A 22,015-nucleotide genomic window follows, 5' to 3' on the forward strand; every position below is an offset into this window, starting at 1 on the left:
TGACAGGCCGCTGGCAGGTGGCGGCGGTGGCCCTCGGGCGCGCACGCGCAGGACGTGGGACCCCGCCCCTTGGCGTTCTGACCCAAGCCCCGCCTCCGAGGGTGGTCCTCAAGAGCCAGCGAATCAGAGAGGCCCACACGGAGCGCGGCCGGGCCCCCGGCAGCCAATCGCGGCGCGCGTGAGAGGCCGCTGCCTCCCGGCGCGCGCTGGGGCGACGACCTCTGGAGTCGCTGCTGAGGCGGCCGCGGTGCGGGTCGCGGCGGCGCGTCTCCCGGGGCCGGCCCGGGCTGGCGGCGGCAGCGGCGGCGCTCGGCGGCGAGGGCGGGCTCCCGGGCCGACCCGATGGCGCCCACCTAAGGCGGTGGGGGAGGTGTCTGGGCTCAGCATGCCGGCGCGGCGGCGCGGCGGCTCCTCGCTGGTCGCAGGTAAGGGGGCTGTTGCTGCCGCCCGCCGCCCGCCACCCGCCGCGCCCCGGCCTGCCCCGGCCTGCCCCAACTTGCGCTGCCCTCCCTGCCTGCCCTTTTCCCCTCCTTCTCTTCCCCTGCCCTCCCCAAGCGCCGCGGCGTCCCAGCCCCGCATCCCTTCGGGGCTTCTCGCGTCCGCGCCCCGCAGGGAGCCGCGTTTGCGCGCCCCTCGCCGGGCTTCGCTGCCGCCGCCCTGCTCCCGTCCGTCCCGGCCTTCCTGCCGCGCCCCCTTGCATTTCAGTCGTCCCACCCCCACCCTAGCCTTCCCGCGAAGCTCCTTCTGCCTTTCAGTCATCCCAGCACCGAGCTCCCTTTGCATTTGAGTCAGCCTCTTCCCTAGACTTCCCGCCTGCTACCTGTGCTCCCCGAGCGTTTCACACGCCCCATCCTAGCCTTCCTGCCTGCCCCTGCGTTTCAGCCGTCCTCACCCAGAGCCCCATCCCTAGCCTTCATGTGTGCCTTCTGTCCCCTTCGTGTTTCAGTGGCTCCCACTCCATGCCTAGCCTTTATATCTTACGCCTTTGCATTTCAGTCTCCCCGCGACCTAGTGTGTGTGGGGGTGCATTTCATTTGCCGGTCCCCCACAAGGTGTCCCTGGGTCTTGCCTTTTGGCTCCCAGATGCCTTCCTTTTCCAACTTATCATCCACGTTTCTAACTTCTTCCTTCCTTTCCACTTAAATCTTGGGTCACTTTCCTACTCTTCTCAGCATGCCAGATCCATAGACTCAGCAGGCAATTCGTCATTAAACTACCTGCACCCAGAATATGTAAGGTGCCCAGCTCTGGGCCTGCCACACAGTGAGTTTGGCACACGATGAATGTTAACACCATCAGTCTCTGCCTCTTTCTAGGCCTTTTTGTGCTCTCCGGATGGTGCCAGAAATCCAGTAACCAGAGGGATTTTTGACTCTTCTACCATAAAAGAGGTATGGGAGGTGGAAGGATGAATGAAGGGATTTCACTGTCAACTACATACTGCATTTATTCAAAACAAACTCAGTTCTGCTATCTTTGTGGCTTATATTGTTTTATGTTAATTGCCTTTGTAAAAAATTTTTAGATTGCTGTTCAGGGAGCTTTGTGATATAATCCCATCCTCCCCTCTCATCTAAACAGTTTAGCAAACCTTTGTTTTAGGGAAGAAAGAGCCCCTACCTCCTGGCTGAAGCAGTATTTTTCTGTAATCCTGTTGACTTGTTTATTTATTAGTTGGCTAATTCAGGGAGCTGCAGTGAATTTTCACCCTTTAAAAGCCAGAGGAGGAATGGTAATAGAATGAATCAGACATCAGTACCCTGTGTGCATGTATGATTACATGACCTATGTAACTAGATGAACAACCAGATGAATGAGAAGTTATACTCAATTTATGTATGAAGTGTCAAAATGCATTCTACTATCATGTATAACAATTGAAACACATTTTTAAAAAGCCAGATGAACTCAGGCTTGGAATCGGCTGCTGAAGGGATCAGATAGGCTTAAGAGTGAAAGTTGTCACAAGTTCTGTAAGGGTTAAGAGGAACCTTCCACGTGTCTCTCTCCTACTTTCGCAATACTGTCTGTCGGAGAATAACAGTTTTTCAAAAGAGCAAAATAAATTTGACTTTAAAATTATCAAAGCATTGTTTTGGGCCTTGTGCTGTTCTCACCATATTTGCTGTGATGGTGTCAAGCCTGAATCAACTTTTCCTGCTTCTGGGCTCCCCAGGGTAGACTGGAGAAAATCATGTAACAGTGCTCTAGGTGCCGTTCTAAACTTCCCAATCCAACTTCACTTGCACTGGAGATCCTTTGAATCACCTCTTGGGTCCCTCTGATGTACTAAAGCCTGCATTGCTACTCTTCTCTCACCCTTGCTTTCTTACTGCTTGTTTGACCTTCTGCTTCATGGAAGAGATAGTGGGCATTGGTCTGGCCTCTCAAGGATCTGTCGGTACCTGTACTCATCTCATTCTGTTCTTTTTTCTTCAAGGCTGACATCTTTGGTCTTTGCCCATGTAGTCCTTTTTCTCAGCATGTATACATGCTCAGGTTTCCACCTTCCAAAACAAAACAAACCTTCCCTTGCTGCTTCCCTCTTTTTGTCTTCTTCCTTTCTTCGTCGTCCTCCTCCTCCTCCTCCTCCTCCTCCTCCTCCTCTTCTTCCTCTTCCTCTTCCTTCCTCCAACTCCTCCTTCTTCCTCCTTCATCCTCCTCCTTCCTCCTCCTCCTCCTTCCTCCTCCTACCTCCTCTTCCTTCCTTCTCCTCCTCCTCCTTCTTCCTCCTCCTCCTCCTCTTCCTCCTCCTCCTCCTCCTCTTCCTTCCTCCTTCTCCTCCTTCCCCTCCTTCCCCTCCTTCCCCTCCTCCCTCCTCCTCTTTCTCCTCCTTCCTCCTCTTTCTCCTCCTTCCTCCTCTTTCTCCTCCTTCTTCTTCCTCCTCCTTCTCTTCCTCCTCCTCCTTCCTCCTCCTCCTTCCTTCTCCTCCTCCACCACCTCTTCCTCTTCCTCCTCCCTTCTCTTCCTCCTCCTCCTCTCTCTCTTTTTTTTTTGGTACTGGGGATTGAACTCAGGGGCACTCGACCACTGAGCCCCATCCCCAGCCCTATTTTGTATTTTATTTAGAGACAGGGTCTCACTGAGTTGCTCAGTGCCTCGATTTTGCTGAGGCTGGCTTTGAACTTGTGATCCTCCTACCTCATGGCTAGTGTTTCATTTTTGCCCATTTCTGTTTTCTCTGGCTTCCTTGTGAGATCACACATTTGTGGCTTTAAATTGCACTTGTGTTTAAGGTTTTAAAAGATATTTGTGCAGTCCCCATTTTTCTTGAAGTTCAGGGCCCAGTTTTCATCCCTCAACTGGATCGCCATACATGGATGATTGGTTCTTCATACATGGTCATCTTTTCCTTCCTTAACTCTACCCATGGGCCTCTTAAGCACACACCGAAGCTTTCCTCCTGTTTAAGGGCTTCACCTTGGAATCTCATGGCCATCCACCATACTCCGAGGGTTATGTCTGCCCTACTTCCTCTTGCTGCTACCTTACATCGTTCTCTCATTGGCAGAGATTAGTTCAGGTCTTGGTTATATGCTTCCTGAGCAGTTAGCTGCTGAGTTCTGAACTCTGGTTCATCCTTCACACTACTCTTAGGACTTGTTCCATTTTTAAAGAGTGATCTGATCGTGCTGCTCGTTTTTATTTTATTTTATTTTTAGTTGTAGATGGACACAATACCTTTATTCATTCATTTTATTTTTAAAAAATATTTATTTTTTAGTTGTAGTTGGACACAGTATCTTTATTCTATTTATTTATTTATATGTGGTGTTGAGGATCAAACCCAGGGCCTTGCACGTGCTAGGCAAATGCTCTACCGCTGAGCCACAACTCCAGCCCTATTTATTTATTTTTATGTGGTGCTGAGGAACTCAGTGTCTCACAAGTGCTTGGCAAGTGCTCTGCCACTGAACCACAACCCAGCCCCTCATTTCTTTTTCCTTCCTTCCTTCCTTCCTTCCTTCCCTCCCTCCCTCCCTCCCTGGGAATTGGACCCAGGGATACTTAACCACTGAGCCACATCTCCAGCCTTATTGTATTTTATTTAGAGTCAGGGTCTCACTGACTTGCTTAGTGCCTTGCCTTTGCTGATGCTGGTTTTGACTTGGCGATCCTCCTGCCTCAGCCTCCTGAGCTGCTGGGATTGATTATAGGCATGTGCCACTGCGCCTGGCAAATGCACCATACACTTCTTAACCATCCCACCCATCTCTTCTGTCCTTAGGAAATCACTAATCTATTTTATGTCTCTTTAGATTTATATTATAGAATAGAAATAACTAAGGCTGGGGATATAGCTCAGTTGGTAGAGTGCTTGCCTTGTGTGCCCAAGGCCCTGGGTTCAATCCCCAGCAACACACACACACACACACACACACAGGAGAAAAAAAAAGAAAAATAACTATTCTGGATATGTCATTAATGGAATCATACAATGTGTTGTCTTTTGTTACTGGCTTCTTTCACTCAGCATAATGTCTACAGCTTTCTTCCCTAGTGTAGCATATATCAGTATTTCATTTCTTTCTCCCTAAATCAAGAAGTCTATTTAGGCACTATGATTGATGAGACAGTGGTGAAAAGGAAAAGTTACCTGCTCATATGTAAGAGAAAAGCATTGCAGGAAAGCCCTCTGATAAAAATAGACACTTTTTCTCCTTGGTGCTGAAGATCAGATCCAGGACCTCCCTAATGCTAGTCACATCTCTACCACTGAGCCAAACCTTCATCCTCCCTCTCAGAGAAAAAAATAGAACAGTTGATAAGTGATTGGCTAAATAGTTTGGATAGACGACGGGGAGACTTGTTTTGAGAGGTGACACATGGTTGAAGATCAGAAAGACACGAAAGAGTGAGCCATACAGTGATGGATCAGCTAGAAGAGTTTTTCAAGCAGAAAGAATAGTGCAAAGAGTCAGGAACAAGCCTCATGTTTACAAGGGAAGAACATCAGAACATCAGTGCTGGAAAAGAACAGGAAAAGAACCAGAAGAGCAGAAGTATTTATCAGCGAATAACAGAACAGTTTGTGGATAGGCTGCATTTTGTTTATCCATTAATCAGTTGCTGGGTATTTGTTTTTTTTCCACTCTGCTGTGGAGAGCGCTGCTGTGAATGCACATGCCCAAGTCTTTCTGTGGTTGTGCTTTCTGCAGTAGCCTCATTGTTGAGTCAGGGGGATGGCTCTAGAACCCAAAGGTTTACACTGGGAGGGACTGCAGGTCAGCGTGACTGGACTATTTCACATTCCCACTAACAGTGCATGAGGGTCCATATTCTCCACTCCTCACCAAAGCTTATTACTATGTGGCATTTTGATTCTAGCCATCCTTGTGGGTGTGAAGCTGAATCTTATTGTGGTTTTGATTTGAATATCCCAGATGGTAATGTTTGAGCAAATTTTCATGTGTTTTTTGGCCATTTGTTTATTTTCTCTGGAGAACTGTTCCCATATTAAGATTTCGTTGTCTTTATATTGTAATATATTCATATTCAATTATAATATATACATATATAAGACTATGCAATCTCTGTACTTTTAAAAAATTTCTTTGTAGTTATAGATGGGCACAATACCTTTATTTATTTATTTTTATATGGGGCTGAGAATTGAACCCAGAGCCACACATTTGCCAGGCAAATGTTCTCCCAATGAGTCACAACTGCAGCCCCTTTGATCATACTTCTTCATTCCAAACTGAGTGCCTTTTAATTTATTTTTCATGCCTTTTTGCCCTGGCTAGAACCTCCTATGCAATGTTGAATAGCAGAGTTGTGAATGGATATTTTCTCTTGTTCAGGGAGGTCATTAATTGTGAAATTACTATGTACTTTTTTTTTTTTTTTTTTTTTGGTACCAAGGATTGAACCCAGAGGCACTTAACTACTGAGTCACATCCCCTGCCCCCCCCCCCTTTTTTATTTTGAGACAGGTCTCCCTAAGGCTTAGGGCCTTGCTAAGTTGCTGAGGCTGGCTTTGAACTTGGGTTCCTCCTGCCTCAGCCTTCCAAGCTGTTGGGATTACAGACGTGAACCACTACACCCAGCTTGTGCACTTTCTTAAATGTCCATTTTACTAGGCTGATGAGGTTTTCTTCTGTTTCTAGTTTACTCCATGTTTATTATGAAAGGGTGTGTTGAATTTTATCAAGTGCCTTTTCTGTGCCTGTAGGTAGGATCATGTGTTTTCTGTCAATGTGTATTTTGTTGGTTTTCTTAGGTTGGACCAACCTTGCATTTTCAGGATAAAACACCCTCATGATATGTAATCTTTATATATGTTGTTAGGTCAGTTTGCTGATATTTAATTGAGGATTTTTCATTTATTTTTTATAAATATTGGTCTGGGGGGCGCTGGGATCATGGCTCAGCAGTAGAGCGCTCACCTAGCACATGTAAGGCCCTGGGTTTAATCCTCAGCACCACATGGAAATAAATAAAGGTACACTACAACTAAAAAATAAATATTAAAAAAAATACCGGTCTGTAGTTTATTTTGGTACTGGGGATTGAACTCAGGAGCAATCGACCACTGAGCCACATCCTCTAAATAAATTTGTCATTTATTTAGGGACAGGGTCTCACTGAGTTGTTTAGTGCCTCGCTTTTGCTGAGGCTGACTTTGAACTTGCAATCCTCCTGCCTCAGCCTCCTGAGCCACTGGAATTGCAGGCATGCGTCACTGCACCCAGCATGTAGTTTAGTTTTTGTAGTGTTTAGTTTTGAAATCAGGGTAAAACAGTCCTCATATAATGAGTTCAGAAGTGTTTCTTCCTCTTCTGTATTTTTTTTTTTTAATATTTGTTTTTTAGGTGTTGATAGACACAACACAGTGCCTTTTATTTTTATGTGTTGCTGAGGACTGAACCCAGGTCCTGCCCATGCTAGGCAAGCATTCTACCGCTGAGCCACAATCCCAGTCCCCCTCTAATGTATTTTAGCAGAGCTCTTTTAAAAAAAAAAAAAAAAAAGTTTTTTTAAAATAGCTTTTTTTTTTTTTTTTTTAAAGTTAACATTTGTATTACAGGAAAAATAAAAAAAACAAAAAACAAGTCATCTAGTCATGAGCAGCTTAATTGGATGTGTCCCTGCAGGTCTAGAAGAGCTTGTTAAGAATTTGTGTTGGGGCTGCTGGGGTTGTGGCTCAGCAGTAGACTTGCCTGACATGTATGAGGCACTTGGGTGGATCCTCAGTGCCACATATAAATAAATGAATAAAATAAAGGTCTATCAACAACTAAAAAAAATATTAAAAAAGAATTAGTGTTAATTCCTTACCATTGGGAATTCAGCAGTGGAGCCTTCCTTTCTGGGCTTTTCTTTGTGGGAAGGTTTTTTGTTTGTTTGTTTGTTTGGCACCAGGTATTGGCTTTGGTTTGGTTCAGGGTCTCACTAAGTTGCTGAGGCTGGCTTTGAACTCAAAATCCTCCTGCCTTGGCCTCTCAAGTTGCTGGGATTACAGGTGTGTGCCACTATGCCCAGCCGTGGGAAGCTTTTGATTACCTAATTCTTTTTCTTCTTATAGGTATATTCATATTTTTTAAAATTTCTTTGTGACTTGATTTCGGTAGTTTGTGTCTTTTAGGAATTTGTCCATTTCATCTAGGTTATGTCACTTATTGAATTACAATTGTTTTTCACCATTTTTATTTCTTTTAAGATCGTTAGTGTTTTAGTCAGCTTTTTCACTGCTGTGACTAAATGACCTGACCGGCACAACGTAAAGGAGGAAGAGTTTATTTGGGGGCTCACAGTTTCAGAGGTCTTAATCCACAGACAGCTCCTTTCCTCAGGGCTGGAGGTGAGACTGGAACAACATGGCAACAGATTGTGGCAGAGGGAAGCAGCTTCCGCAATCAGAAAGCATAGGGACTCCACAAATATATACCCAAAGCCATGCCCCAGTTCCCACCTCCTCCAGCTACACCTGTCACTTCATTACCACCTAGGTAACCCTGTCAGGGGTTAAATCACTGATGGATCAAGGCTCTCACAACCCAATCATTTCTCCTCTGAACCTTCTTGGATTGTCTCACATGTGAGGTTTTGGGGGTCACTACACATCCAAACCATAACAGTTTTGTCTGCCTTTTATTTGTTACAGGTTTTAGTAATTTGAGTCTTCTCTCTCATTGTCATCAGTCTTGCTAAAGGATTGTCAATATTCCTGATCCTTTCAAAGAACCAACTTTCGTTTTGTTGATGTTCTCATGTTATATTCTGTGTTTCATTAATTTTACTTTAGTATTTATTATTTCCTTCCTTCTGGCTTTGGTTTGGTTTCTTCTTTTTCAGGTTTCCTAGGGGGATAATCATGTTGTTGGTTTGTGATCTTTTTTAGTATAAGTATTTACCACTATAGATTTCCCTCATAGCCCTGCTTTTGTTGCATCCTATAAGTTTTATATTGTCATTTCAGAGTGTTTTGTAACTTTCTTATGATGTCTTCTAGGCTCAATGGTTATTTTGGAAGAGTGATGTTTAATCCATATTTGTGAATTTTCCAAACTTTTTTGGGTAATGTTTTCTAATTTTCATAAAATAATACTTTGTATGATTTCTGTCATTTAAATACATTAAGAATTTGTTGTAGTTGGCTTTTTGTTGCTGTCACTGAAAGACCTGAGAATAGTAATTTTAGAGGAGGAAAAGTTTATTTGGGGGCTCAAAGTTTCAGTCCTGTCGACGGCTTGCTCTATTCCTTGGGGCTTGAGGCAGGATATCATGGAAGAGAGTGTTGTGGAGGAGAGCAGCTCAGGACATCCACCACAGAGCAGAGAGACTCTACTCACCAGATACAGACTTTCTACCCCTAAAGGGTGCCCCCTGCACGCCCACCTCCAGCCACATCCTACCTGCCTTCAGTTACCACTCAGTCACTTCCTGTTAGGGGATTAATTCACTGATTGGGTCAAGGCTCTCATAACCCAATTATTTCACCTCTAAGCCTTCTTGCACTGCTCACATATGAGCTTTTGGGGGACACCTGGTATCCAAACCATAATAGACTCATTCTGTGCCTTCACACAGGATTTATCCTAGAGAATGTTTCACATACATTTATAAGTAATGCACAGGCTGCACTTGTTGCCTGGAGGGTTTTATAGATGTTAGGTTTAGTTGCTTTGTAGCTATTTGTTGAGAGCCACAGCCAAAGGGGCCCCAGCAAACTTCCAGCTGCCAGCAAACTTCCAGCTGCTGGCTGATGATTGGCTCACAGCGGCCCCAGCAACATCTAGCTGATTGGCTCCTCGGCCCCAGCAACATCTAGCTGATTGGCTCCTCTGCGGTGATGCTCATTGGACTGTTTCCCTGCCCTTTCAGACCACGGAGCTGCTCATTGGGGGACTTTTTTGGCTCCGCCCACGTGACCCAGCCAATCGGCCTCAAGAGCAGGAGGATTGTGGGAGGTGGAGAGGCTTGGGGAAAGCCGGTGGTGGCAGTTGAGGCTCTGAGGGTTTTTCCTGAGAGACTATTTTGTTTGTCGTGTGTGGTTCTAAAAATAAAGTTAGTTTCTTTTGACAAGTGGCTCCTGATTGTGCCCAGCCAGACTGCGGCATTTTTTGCTTTAATAAGTACATTTTAATGCCAGCAGCTATTCATCTCTTCCATTTCTCAGTAATATTTTGTCTAGTTATTGAAGTGGAATATTGAAGTCTCTGACTATTAATGCTGAATTCTTTATTTCTCATTTCAATTCTGTCAGTTTTCACAGTGCATTTTAGGGCTCTATGTTAGTTGCATGCGTATTTATGATTATTTTGCGGTTTTGTCAGTTATTAGATTCACCTCTTCTAAGATGTACCTTTTTTGTCTCTAGTGACAATTTTGTTTTCAAGTGTATCATATCCAGTGTGTTATAGACAGTCCAGGATCTCTTGGTTGCGGTTTGCATGACATACCTTTGCCTCTCCGTGGCTTTCAGCCTGTCTGGTTTGGTCTTTGAGTCTAAAGTGTGTCTTGTAGAAAACATACATTTGGATCATGTTTTTCATTTTTCGTTTTTGGTCCATTCTCAATCACTGCCTGTTAAAAGTTTTTAATCCATTTACATTTAATGTAATTACTAGTATATTAGGATTTGCATCTACTGTTTTACTATTTGTTTTATTATAGATGTTTGTTAGGTCTAGTTGTATGTTCTTTTTTGCTTTTCTTTTTCCATTACTATTGTTTGTATTAATTAATTTTCTGTATATGGTTTAGTTATCATTTCTTTTACTTGCAGTCATGTATTACTTAGAGACAAAGAACTTTTTTTTTTTTTTGGTACTGGGGATTTAACCCAGGGTTGTTTAACCACTGAGCCATGTCCCCAACCCTTTTAAAAAATGTATTATTTTGAGACAGGGTCTTGCTAAGTTCTTAGGGCCTCACTAACTTGCTGAGGCTGGTCTTGAATTTGCAATCCTCCTACCTCAGCCTCCTGTGTCACTGGGGTTACAGGCACGTGCCATCATGCTCCGTGACAAAGATATAGTCTGAGAAATGCTTCTTTAGGTGATTTTGTCCTTGTGCACATATCACAGTGTATTTACACAGACCAGGACATAATAGGACAGTCACTCAATGTAGCCTGGTGTCGTGGTCAAGAGACATGGCAAGCATGGCATGCAGGAGGCTGTGTTGGTGTAATAGTGAACACTGTTCTGAGGCACCTTATATTTTTAAGTAAGTACGAGGACAAATCAAAGTGCAGTAAATACATGTGCAGTTAATGTAGTTGTTATTGAATTTTGTGTACTGTACATAATTGTATATGCCATACTTTCACATGACTGGCAATACGGTAGGTCTCTTTACAGATGCCTCACGTCACACGCATGGGCAGTGCATTGAACCATATGCTGTGATGACTGTGGTGTCACTAGTGATGGGATCTTTCAGCTGCATTATAATCTCATGGGGCCACTGTCGTCCTTGTGGCCTGCTGTTGACCAGAGTGATTTTATGTGGCCCTTGACTGTACTTTTCAATTTTACTGGTGATTAGAACTGATAATCTAAAACAATATAGTTTGGAGTAATACCAACTTAATTTCAATAGTGTACAAAAAGTTGGCTTTAATAGAGCCCTGCTCATTTCTTCCCACTTTCTCTTTGAAATTACACCTTCTACATTATAAACTCTTCAACAGTTCTGTAACTTGCTTTATACAGATTTCTTTTAATTCAGCTCAGAAGAATTATAAAATATACTTTACTATCTTTGGTGTTTTTCTGTGTAGTTACCTTGGTGCTGCTTATTTCTTAATGTGGATTTGAATTACTGTTTAGTGCTTTTTCATTTTAGCCCTGAAGACACCTTTTGTTATTTCTCATAGGCAGCTCTCCTTGTGACAAATCTCAGTTTTTGTTTACTTGGAATGTCTGATCCCTTTATTTTCAAAGGACAGTCTCATTGGACATATGGTTCTTGGTTGAGGGTCCTTTCTTCACTGGGAACATACCATGACACTGCCTTCTGACCACTCTGACCACTCAGCAGTCAGCTGTGTATCTTATTAGGAATTTTGTATGCGCGAGTTTCATTTCTCTTGCTCCTCACAGTTTTATTATTGTGTGTCTAAGTGTAGATCACTTTGTCTTTCCTACTTAATATGTGGAGATGAGTGCTTATGTTGCATTTGGGATGTTTTCAGCCATTACTTCCACAACTCTTGTTGTTTCCTTCTCCTCTTCTGAAACTTCCTTTCTGCATGCATTGGCATGTGTGGTGTATTAGTTTTTCTTCATTCTTTTTCTTTCTCTTCTTCAGTGTGGATAATTGGTCTTTGTTTCCTGCCTCTTCCTCCTCCTAGCCTAAGTCTGTCGTTAAGACCCTTTAGTGAATTTTTCTCTTGTAGTTCTTTCAGTTTTGTTTAAAAAAATAATTTGTTTCTTTAGTGAAAAATCACCCATGTAATTTCCTTTAATTCATTGTATGTGGTCTCATTTAGTTCTTTGAATATATTTACAATGAAGTCTTTGTCCAGTAAAGGCAGGGTTTGAGCTCCTCAGGGATAGATTCTATGTATTGCCTTCCTCTCCCCACTCCCCTGTACTTTCCTATCACTTTATTGGTCTAATCATTTTTTTGTTGTTGTTGAAAAGCAAGTATTTTAAATAGTATAAAATATGGGTACTTTGGAAATTAAACACTCACCCTCTCAGGATTTGTTTTTGCTCTTTGTTTTGTGACTTTCTGGGACAAATTCTGTAAAATCTGTGTTTTTTTCCTGTGTAACTATTGAAGTCTCTGCTTTATTAGCCAAGTGGCCCACTGAAGTAGGGCAAATTCCCTTACGTATCTGGAGACAGCAGGTCATGCGACCTTTGCTGAGTGTGCATGTGTGGTGTGGCTCCCTTACTGTACTGGCTCAGCCTTCATTTCTTGCTGGTTCAGAACGTGGATGTCAGCCAGTGGCAAGACAGGGCCTTCCCAAGTCTCTCCTGGGGACGCGTATGCCTTCTAGATTCTCAGGAATATGTTGGGGTTTTCTCCACTGTCTGAACATCTTTTTCCCCAAATTCTCCTGTTAATTTAAAAATAATTTTTTTTAAATTTTTAATTTACATCGTTTGCTCCATTTGTTACTGCTGCTGCTGCCTGAGCTGTGAAGCTGAACAGTTGTCTCTGGTTGTTTTTAACAAATGCCCTGGGAATAGGACTCTTGCCATCTAGGGAGCTCTGAGCCCGTCAGATGGTCAAAGCCTGGAGTGCAGTCTTCTGGAGAGCGGCTGGGTAGGTTAGATAGTGACAGGTCTTGGGAATGCTTTTTGTGGAGTGCTCTTGAGCTGTTCTGCCACCATGCGTGGCCACTGGGCTGTGGTGTTCCTAAGGTGTTTGCAAGGCTGCTAGAAAGTTTTCAAGGCTTCTTCAGAGCTGAGGAGAGGAGTCTAAGGCAAATTAAAATGCCACAAACTTGCTCTGCTCACTAAGAGTCAGCCGCTTTTCTTGTATAAACATTCCTTGGATTCCTGTAAGCCTTCAATTTTCAGAGTTCTGACAAAGTTGGTCTTGACCGTTTTTGCCAGTGTCCTTGTTGCTGTATGGAGGAGTGACTTGTGGAAGTCCTTCCTTTGCCATCCTGGAAGTGCCTTCCGCTTTACTTAACCTCTGTGTGGCTGAAGGGCTTCACACACAGCATTTTAGCCTGTTTATCCTTGAAGGGTCACAGCTCTGAGGTCTGTGATTCTGCTTGTTTCTGTTTTGTTCTCTTACTTCCTACATTCAGAGTAAGCTATTACTTATTAGTTTTAGTTAATATTTCCTCAGTGTGTGCTGTTCTCTTCCACTTTGAGAGTTCTTGTTACACTGTTTTTTTTTTAATTGTCCCTTTATTTTATTTATTTGTTCGAGGTGCTGAGGATTAAACCCAGTGCCTCACACATGCGAGGTGAGCGCTCTACCCTGAGCCCCAGCCCCAGCCCCTGTTATACTATTTTCTTTGCTCAAAACACTGCCCCTGTGGTGGAACTACTGCTCATTCTCATAGACTCATTCTGATCTGTGGCCGTGCCCCTTCCTGGAGACCCCCCTGTGTCTTTGTGCATCCCTTTTGTTTGACCTTTTTATTCTATCATGGCATGTGTGCATAGCGTGTTTTCTCTCCCTGCTGGTTTTTTGAAGTCAGATGATGAATCATACTTGTCTACGTGCTTGGTAAGTGCTCAACTGAAATGTGGAGTAAGGCTACATAGGAGAACATTCCACACTCAGGTACTGTTGCCAGGGATTTCACTCAGTTCATTATTGAACCAAAGGAAGTTTCCACCTTAGAAAAGTTAAATGACAATATATGATTATATGCTAAATCCTCAGTAATGTGCAAGAAGATAAAATAGTAAGGCAATTAGATTTTTCCCATAGAAATTACTATAGAGTGGTTTCTTTTTTTTTTTCTTTTAGTTGTACACGGACATGGTATCTTTATTTTTTTATTTTTTAACGTGGTGCAGAGAATCGAACCCAGTACCTCACACGTGCTAGGTAAGTGATCTACCACTGAGCCCCAGCCCCAGCCCCCTATAATAGTGGTTTCTGATGAAAGATTTCTTGTCCAGTTTTTTATAGAAAAGGTCATAGAAGTTAAGCTATGAGTAATTTTGGGTCAGAGGTTTAATCTCCCACAACAGAAGTGGGAACCTCTTTACCTAGGAGTGAGTGGGCTCCAGTGAAACCACACTGATAAAAACACAAAGTACAGAGCCACTTGTCTTCCGCTTAGACCTTTATCTCTTTTTCCTTTTTGGTACCAGGGATTGAACTCAGGGGCACATGGCCACCAAGCCACATCCCCAGCCCTATTTCGATTTATTTATTTATTTTTAATATTTTCTTTTTAGTTGTAGTTAGACACAATACATTTATTTATTTACTTATTTGGTGCTGAGGATGGAATCCAGCGCCTCACACGTGCTAGGCAAGTGCTCTACCACTGAGCCACAACCCCAGCGCCCCCAGCCCTATTTTGTAAATACAAAAATTTAGAGATAGGGTCTCAGTGAGTTGCTTAGAGCCTCACTTTACTGAGGCTGACTATGAACTCACGGTCTTCCTGCCTCAGCCTCTGGGATTACAGGTGAAGGCCACCATGCCCAGCTAGTCCTTTATCTCTCTCTTTTTTTAAACTTATTTATTTTTTCAATTTTTACTTTTTAGTGGTGCTGGGGATCGAACCCAGGGCCTTGTGCTTGTGAGGTAAGCACTACCAACTGAGCTACATCCCCAGCCTAGACCTTTATCTCTTAAGACCAGATCTCGCCCTCATTCTTGGTCTTATCCACATGAAGTGGTCAGAGACTTGCAGAAAGTATGCAGATATGCATGCTGCTTATTTATGGGAGTAAATCATTCTAATTAGGTGGTTATTATAGAGAAAATATTGTTCAAAAGCTGACATTTTTAACCCATATGCTAATAGGTGGTCTCAAGTTTACCTCATTTGTACCCTGAGTGTTAACACACCTGGCTTTACGTTCACCCCAAGCCTGATCTGGGGATCATCACTGTGTAGAGTCAGACATGGGCTCCTGCATGGCCAATAGTTTCCTAAGAATCAAACCAGTTAGCAAGTTGTTTATCCTCTTTGAGTTGTTTATCTCCTTATAGGTAAAGTTACTCTAGGACAGAAGGGCTCTTTTACTTTTTTTTTAAAAGAATTTTGTTTATTTATTTATTTATTTTAGTTTTCTGCGGGCACAACATCTTTGTTTGTATGCGGTGCTGAGAATCGAACCCAGGCCGCACGCATGCCAGGCAAGCACGCTACCACTTGAGCCACATCCCCAGCAGGGCTCTTTTACTTATGTTTCTTACAGCAAGCCTAAGTGATTGCAAAAAAAATAAGATTCTGATTCATTTATCATTGGACATCTGAATTGGTAGAGGCAGATGAAATTGACTGATAGAGTGCATTACAAGAATCATTTAAAGGTTCCCACTTTTAATCCAGAGGTCACAGTTTACTGGAAAAAACAGGTAAATTAACCATAAAATGTAAGAAGTAGCATGAAGCTGGGCTTGGTAGTGCACACCTGTAATCCCAGTGGCTTGGGAGACTGAGGAAGGAGGATCTCAAGTTTAAGGCAACATAGTGAAACCCTGTCTCCAAATAAAAAAGGGGTTGGGGATGTAGCTCAGTGTAAAGCACTCCTGGGTTCAATCCCTAGTTACCCCCCCCCCAAAAAAAACAAAGAAAAACTATAAATGAAGAGGATTGAAGAGGGATGAGTGGAGTGAAGGGAGGGGAGTGGGGCGAGGGCTGCTGACTGGATGGAGCAGGTTGTGTTCCATGCTTTTGTGATTATATATCCTGGTGTTGTACATTCCTGAAAAGGAAGAAAGACTCCTGTGTCATATGCGGGGGGAGAGGTGTTAGCAGGGCTTCCCAGAAGTGGTGGCAGAGATGGCAGAGTTGCGGTGAGTGTGGAGGTGCGGGCAGGTCAGGGAAGCTTCAGGTTGGTGAGGGAGCATAGGTGAGAGTGGGAAGAAGAGGCTGGATCCTGAAAAGTCTTACAGGTTAGAGTGAGGATTTTTTGTTGTTTTTTCTGGGAGAAGTAGAAAGCTATTGAAGGCTTTTAAGCAGGGAGATGGCCAAATTTATTTGCATTTTTGAAAGATCATAAATTAACTCAGTTCACTTCTGAAACAGGGAAGTCAGACTCAGTTAGGGAGAGCAGTTGGGAGTCACTCTTTGAGAAGGCAGGAAGATGAGGATTAATGCCATGCTGGTAGGGAAAGCAGGGAGGACTGAGGAGGCAGGGGGAGTGCAGCTCTACTAGTTGACTGTGCAGAGGGTTCAGGCTCTTAGCCTGGGAATTCAAGAGGAAGTGGTTCATTGACAGTGGAGGAAAGAGAAGAGCAGGAGAGACTTTGTAGGAAGGGATCTGCATTGTAGGGTTGGTTGAGGTTGACTTACCATAGAACTTGCAGGTAGAGTTGTTCTTTGCCTCTGGTCAGGTCTGAGATTTGGGATAAGCAGTCTTGATTGCTGATGGATTTGAGGGTGGTCAGACAAGAAGGAGGTTGGCTGTAGATAAAGCAGGGTACAGTGGGTGTGTGGTGAGGGAATGTGGTACCATAAATAATCTTTTGTCACTGTTTTGTGGTATTTGCTTTTGAAGCATTGTGACTTTGTATATATAATTGCATGTTTTTCTGGATTTTGAATTTTTTTTCACTGATTACTGTTAGCATCTCCACAGTTAAAATATTTTTGTAAAAACCTTATTATCTTTTGGACTTTTTTTCAAATACTTAGAGAAACTATTTCTCCCTGCTATGAATTTTATGATTATTTTGTTGATTCAAAACAAATTCTGTTGGGATAATGATTGGAATTGCAAAATGGTTTCATTGCTTCCAGATTACTTTGCTTCTGCTTACTTTTGTAGTTCCTTGTTTCATTTTCAGTATTTATTTGTTGAGCATTTGCTTTGTTTCAGATGACTGTGTACGTATTTCAGGGAGGTTTAGGAAAAGGTTTCACTGGTTATTCATCTGTAATTTCCTTGCTTTATATTTTATCCAGAATGCAGATATCCACTGCATAGGTGAGGAAAGGGTTTTAATTGGTGCTTTAAAGGGTCTTGTAGTCTGTGGAGTAAACTAGTAAGGTGGGTGAATGTGCCATGAAGATGTTGTTACCAAGTGACTGTAGGTTACAGAAGAGGGAGCAATGAAAGGGAAGGCGCGAAAGGGAAGGCGCGGCAGGGGGCAGGAAGAGGGAGCAGGACTGGAGCCCTGGGGAGACGTGTGTGGAAGGGGTGTGGCACTGGAGCAGCAGAGGCCGGCCAGGCACCTGGTGTGGGTGCAGTGGTCCTGAAGAGGGCAGGCCACTTGTGCAAGTGCTGGGTGACCAGGAGAAGGAGAAGGAGCCATAGCTCCATCCTTTACAGGTCCTTCTCATGTGACCCACATCATTGTCATGCAGTGAAAAAGGACTTGCAGGTTTTCCTTTTGTAACCTCCCCTAGTCTGTCTTCTTCCTCTCATGATTTATGATCTAATTACTTGTAAAAGAGTTTGATTATCATCTCACCTATTTTATGGGTGCGAGAACTATATTTGTCAGCTTTTTGTCACTGTGACAAATACCTGAGAAAAACAACTTTTTAAAGGAGGAAAGAATTATTTTGGTTCATGAGATTTTAGTACATGGTCAGTTGGCTTCAAAGCAGAATATATCACGGTGAAAGGGTGACAGAGGAAGGCTGTTCAGTTCAGGCATCTGGGGAGCAGAGGGTCAGCGAGGGGCTGGCAACAAGAAATACCCTTCCAGTGCACACCCCCAGTGACCTGCTTCTTCCAGCCGTGTCCCACCTCAAGCAGTTTCCACCCTCGCCCCTGTAGTTCCTCAGCTGTCAGTGGATTAATCCACTGGTGGGGTCCAAGCTCTCATGATCAGTCACTTTCCGAAGGCCCCACCTCTGAACATGCTGCCCTGAGACCAAGCCTTCACACAGGAGACCTGGAGGACAGTCCAGATCCAGCTGTAGCAAGGATGCTGCTCGGCACTTTATGTAGTGTGCCTGTGACTAAGAAAAACCTGCATCCAGCCCAGAACTCAGGTCTTACTCTAGTAGATTTCTTTTAAGTTAATTCAATGCCATCTTTTTTCCCTTTTCTAGTTGCTTTTGATTCTCAAAGGAAGTTGGTAGAGAAATGGCATAAACTTAAGTTACTGAAGGAGATTATAATTTGAGTAGTTAGCGTTCTTTGTATTCTTTGTCATGGGCAGTTTAAAACAAATGATAAATGTGAGCTTGGAGAATCTACAAGAGGAACAGAGTGGCCAACCATGATCTTATTTACAGGCTTAGGAAGGTTAGAACTTAGTAACTTAAACGTCTTGTTTTGTTGTATTTTAACTATTTATTATGAAAAAATTCAAATGTTTCCACAAACAGATGGTGCTGTTGAGCACTTCAGCTTTTGTCATCTAGCTTCCAAGTTGACTCGGCAGTCTCGCCTCACAGAACCTCCCCCTCACTCCTGCCCTCTGATCATGTTGAAGCAATCCAGATATTATTTCATTTAACTTGAACTTCTAAAACTCTTATATTGAGTTCATCCTGTGCCCTATTTGTTTCCTAGACATTAGGTCCCCCTAGAAGTAGTATTCCACCAGGTCTTCCTTGCCCTGTGAACTTTATTGACGGGTTCTTTTCCTCTAGGAAGATGAGTCCAGATGATTTTCAGAGAGTGTCAGTGTGTAGATCGTGTTCTTCTTGCCATTTACCACTTCTCGGCTCCAGCCCCAGCCTCTAGAGTGCTGGGGAAAAGTGCCCCGTGTTGGTGCTGTGATCCTGAGCAGACTATGGAGAGACCTTGCAATATGGGTTCATTTGTCTCAGGTTTGGTGTCTGCTGAATGGCATAGTTGTCACTCCAAATTAACCTGTGGGTACTCACGGGCAGGCTCAGTTGAGTTGTGATGCAGTTATTTTTACTTTTATTTACAAGCTAGAAGTAGATGGACAAACCAGCAACAGACTGGACTTTAGACAAAGCCAAAGCTGATGCCATATTGATTGGCATCATGATAGGCACAAGAAGCTCACGATTGCTGTGGGAAGTAGCTAATCATCAACCAGGAAAGAATGGCTGTGGGCCACTGCATTAATTTGTCTTTTTTGGGGACATTTCCCCAGCATCTTTTTGTACCTGGAATAGGCAGCCAGCAGGGTGAAGTAAGTATGCTCATGAGTCCATGTGTCTGGGCCAAGATGTGTAGGGGGTATTGGGTCTTGCTGACCACTGACCTCTGTATCCCTGTATTTGTTTACCAGTGCTAGTGTTCTCTCTTTCTCTTTCTCTCTCTCTCTCTCTCTCTCTCTCTCTCTCTTTTTCTCATTACTGGGGATTGATCCCAAGGGTGAGCTATTTCCCAGCCCTTTTTATTTTTTACTTTTTATTTTAGGATAGGATCTTGCAAAGTTGCCCCTGGCCTCAAATTTATGATCCTCCTATCTCAGCTTCCTCAATAGCTGTAATTACAAGTTTGTACCACCACACCTGGCCCAATGGTATTTTACAGTTGCAATCTACTTTATAAAAATTATTAAGATCGGGGGGCTGGGGTTGTAGCTTAGTGGTAGAGTGCTTGCCTAACATGCTGGGGCACTGAGTTCGATCCTCAGTACCACATAAAGCAAAATATAGACATTGTGTCCACCTATAACTAAAAAGTAAATTTTTTTTTTTTTTTTAATTACAAAGATTGGGATCTGGAGATGTAATTCAGTGGTGGAGTTCTTGCTTAGTATTTGTGAGACCTTGGGTTCAATCTCCAGTACTGCAGTGAATGAATGAATAGAAAAAGGAAAATATTTGTAATGATCTAAGTATAGAAATATAATGTCAGCACTCTCCTCTAAAGCATTGTTTTTGGGTGTCTATTTCATGTGGCCTCCTGGGAAAGAGCAGTCCTATTAATAGTGATTTCTCAGATTGTTTATTATGATTTCAAATCCTTTTTCTTTCCCCTAAAAATAGAAATGAAACCAAACATTCTGTTGTTGTTCTCTAGCTCAGCCTCAGCTCTGTGAATATTCCAGGAGGGAAACGATTGGTACTGCTTGTCTGGAAATACAGTGAGAGACACTTACATGCACACAGTGGTTGAATGAGTAAAGGTTTGACTTTCTTCTTGAATCAAAGGGCTTCTTAAATCATGGACGTGGTGGTGCATGGCTATAATCCCAGTGACTCAAGAGGTTGTTGTAGGCCAGCCTCAGCAACTTGGACTCTGTCTCAAAATAAAAATTAAAAGGGGGTTGGACGTGGCTTTGTGCATGCCTAGCGTTTGTGAGGACCTTGATTCAATCCTTAGTACTGCTCAAAGGAAAAGGAAAAAAAGCTGCTTTTCAAGAGTCTGAGAAGAGCCAGTAGGACAGTGTGAGCAGCTCTGCAGTGTCACCTGGAGGGAGAAGCTTTGCAGCCCCGTTGGCACTGCTGCCTCTAGGAGCTCGGTGTGCACACTGCTGGTGTCTGTTCATCGTGCCTGGTGGAGGTAGACCAGGTTTCTGTGTTTCAGGCACCTAGACCTGTCATGGCCTGCGTCCCATCTGTAGGACAGAGTCACCTACGTGGCATGTTTATTGCTCAAGTTAGGTTTTTATGCATTGATTGGAGTAAGTAAAATACATGAGATAAAATAAAAAGTGACCTTTGACAAACAGGTAAGATTTAGAAAAGAGGTGAGGGAAAACTTGTTGGGTCTCAGCTTGTACATCTGTAAATGAGAGCACTGACCCTGGATGACGTGAGGCCTCTTTTAGCACTGGTGCCACATGCTTCTGTGATTCTCCAAGTCCAAGAATTGTCCAAAGCAAGACAATCAGGCTCCATGAACTTAGTGTAAGTAACGGGAATGTTTTGAGGAAAGCAGAGTCCTCCTCTGTTCCTTTTCGGTATCCCTTACAAAGCCTTTTGAAAGGGATATAGAACACACCCCCTAATATTATAGGGGAAACAGTATTTGTTTAATTAATGCCACAGAAATAAAGACTTGATTGTGTCACTTGACAACTGCACGTGGGCTGGAAACATGACAGGATTTTCTTTTCCCTATATTATTCCTTAGAAACGATGGAATTGCCCTTATCTGAACCCTATGAAAACTTCCAAGGTTAGGAGTGCATCCTCAGTTACTTCACTGTGAACAAGAAACTGCCAGCTTGGGTGATGACCTATCAACCTGATCTCAGTCAGTCCTGCTTTGTAGATGCCTATAGATAGGTAGATAGGGATTTCTTATTCCCTTCCTCTCTCTCTCCCTCCCATCCTTCCTTTCTTTCCCATACTGAGTACTCGGTCATATCCCTGGCCCTAGGGATTTCTTGACAGGTGGAGAAACAACACAGATTTAGTGTTGCATGTCTTTAAATAAATAATCCTTTTAAAGACTATTTTCAAGAAAGAGCCCCCCACCCCAGGCTTTGAGCTGATGACTGACATAATCCTTATGTTTTAAAGGGATCCCTCTGGCTGTGGAGTTGAGAATAGGCTGTAAGGGATAGGAGTAGAGTGGAGGATACCTATTTGTGGTCCTGGTGGAAGACACCAAATTCTGATGTATTTTGAAGGCAAAACCAATAGCATTTTTTTTTTGGGGGGGGGGGTGTCAGATTTGGATGAGGAAGATGACTCAAATATGTATTGAGTGCTTTAAAATCTCTATATTCCCACCCTCCTTGACCCAGCAGTTCCTTTTCTAAAATTTTAAGAAAATAATTGTGTATGAAAGTTCTTTGTATATACAAGAATATTTATCAAAGTATAATTTAGAGTAATGCATTCTTTTTTCAGTTTTGATGTTTTAAAGAAAATGTCCATTGATTTTTAATCCATAATCCCTCCAGTGCCTTTAGGACTTGAGAAAATTTCCATTCTGCTTCTTTGCTTTGCTTGTTGTTTCTCTCTCATCAGCTTTCTCCGTGGCCTTCACTGTTCACTTAAAAAAATATATATGATTATTAACTCATATTAGTTGTACAAGTTACCAGGTCTCATTGTGATATTTCCACA

General features: G+C 43.1%; 1 protein-coding gene across 5 annotated transcripts in view; it reads left to right on the top strand.

The window, feature by feature from the left end:
* Nucleotides 1-286: 286 nt before the first annotated feature.
* Nucleotides 287-22,015, top strand: part of Tpst1 (tyrosylprotein sulfotransferase 1) — a 95,131-nt gene continuing 73,402 nt past the window's right edge. Inside the window, exons 1-3 of one of the 5 annotated variants that reach the window (XM_058582684.1) lie at nucleotides 290-425; nucleotides 1,317-1,391; nucleotides 13,894-13,974. The gene's annotated coding sequence lies outside the window, so the exon portion shown is untranslated. Of the gene's footprint in view, nucleotides 426-1,316; nucleotides 1,392-13,893; nucleotides 13,975-19,066; nucleotides 19,177-22,015 lie in introns of those variants that run through there. The other 4 variants (XM_046454577.2, XM_058582685.1, XM_046454578.2 and 1 more) reach the window with 4 other exon arrangements.

The sequence above is a fragment of the Marmota monax genome, unplaced genomic scaffold (genome assembly GCF_021218885.2).
Source record: "Marmota monax isolate L192 unplaced genomic scaffold, Marmota_monax_Labrador192_F-V1.1 WCK01_AAM20220418_F8-fsc00086, whole genome shotgun sequence".
Classification (NCBI taxonomy): domain Eukaryota; kingdom Metazoa; phylum Chordata; class Mammalia; order Rodentia; family Sciuridae; genus Marmota; species Marmota monax.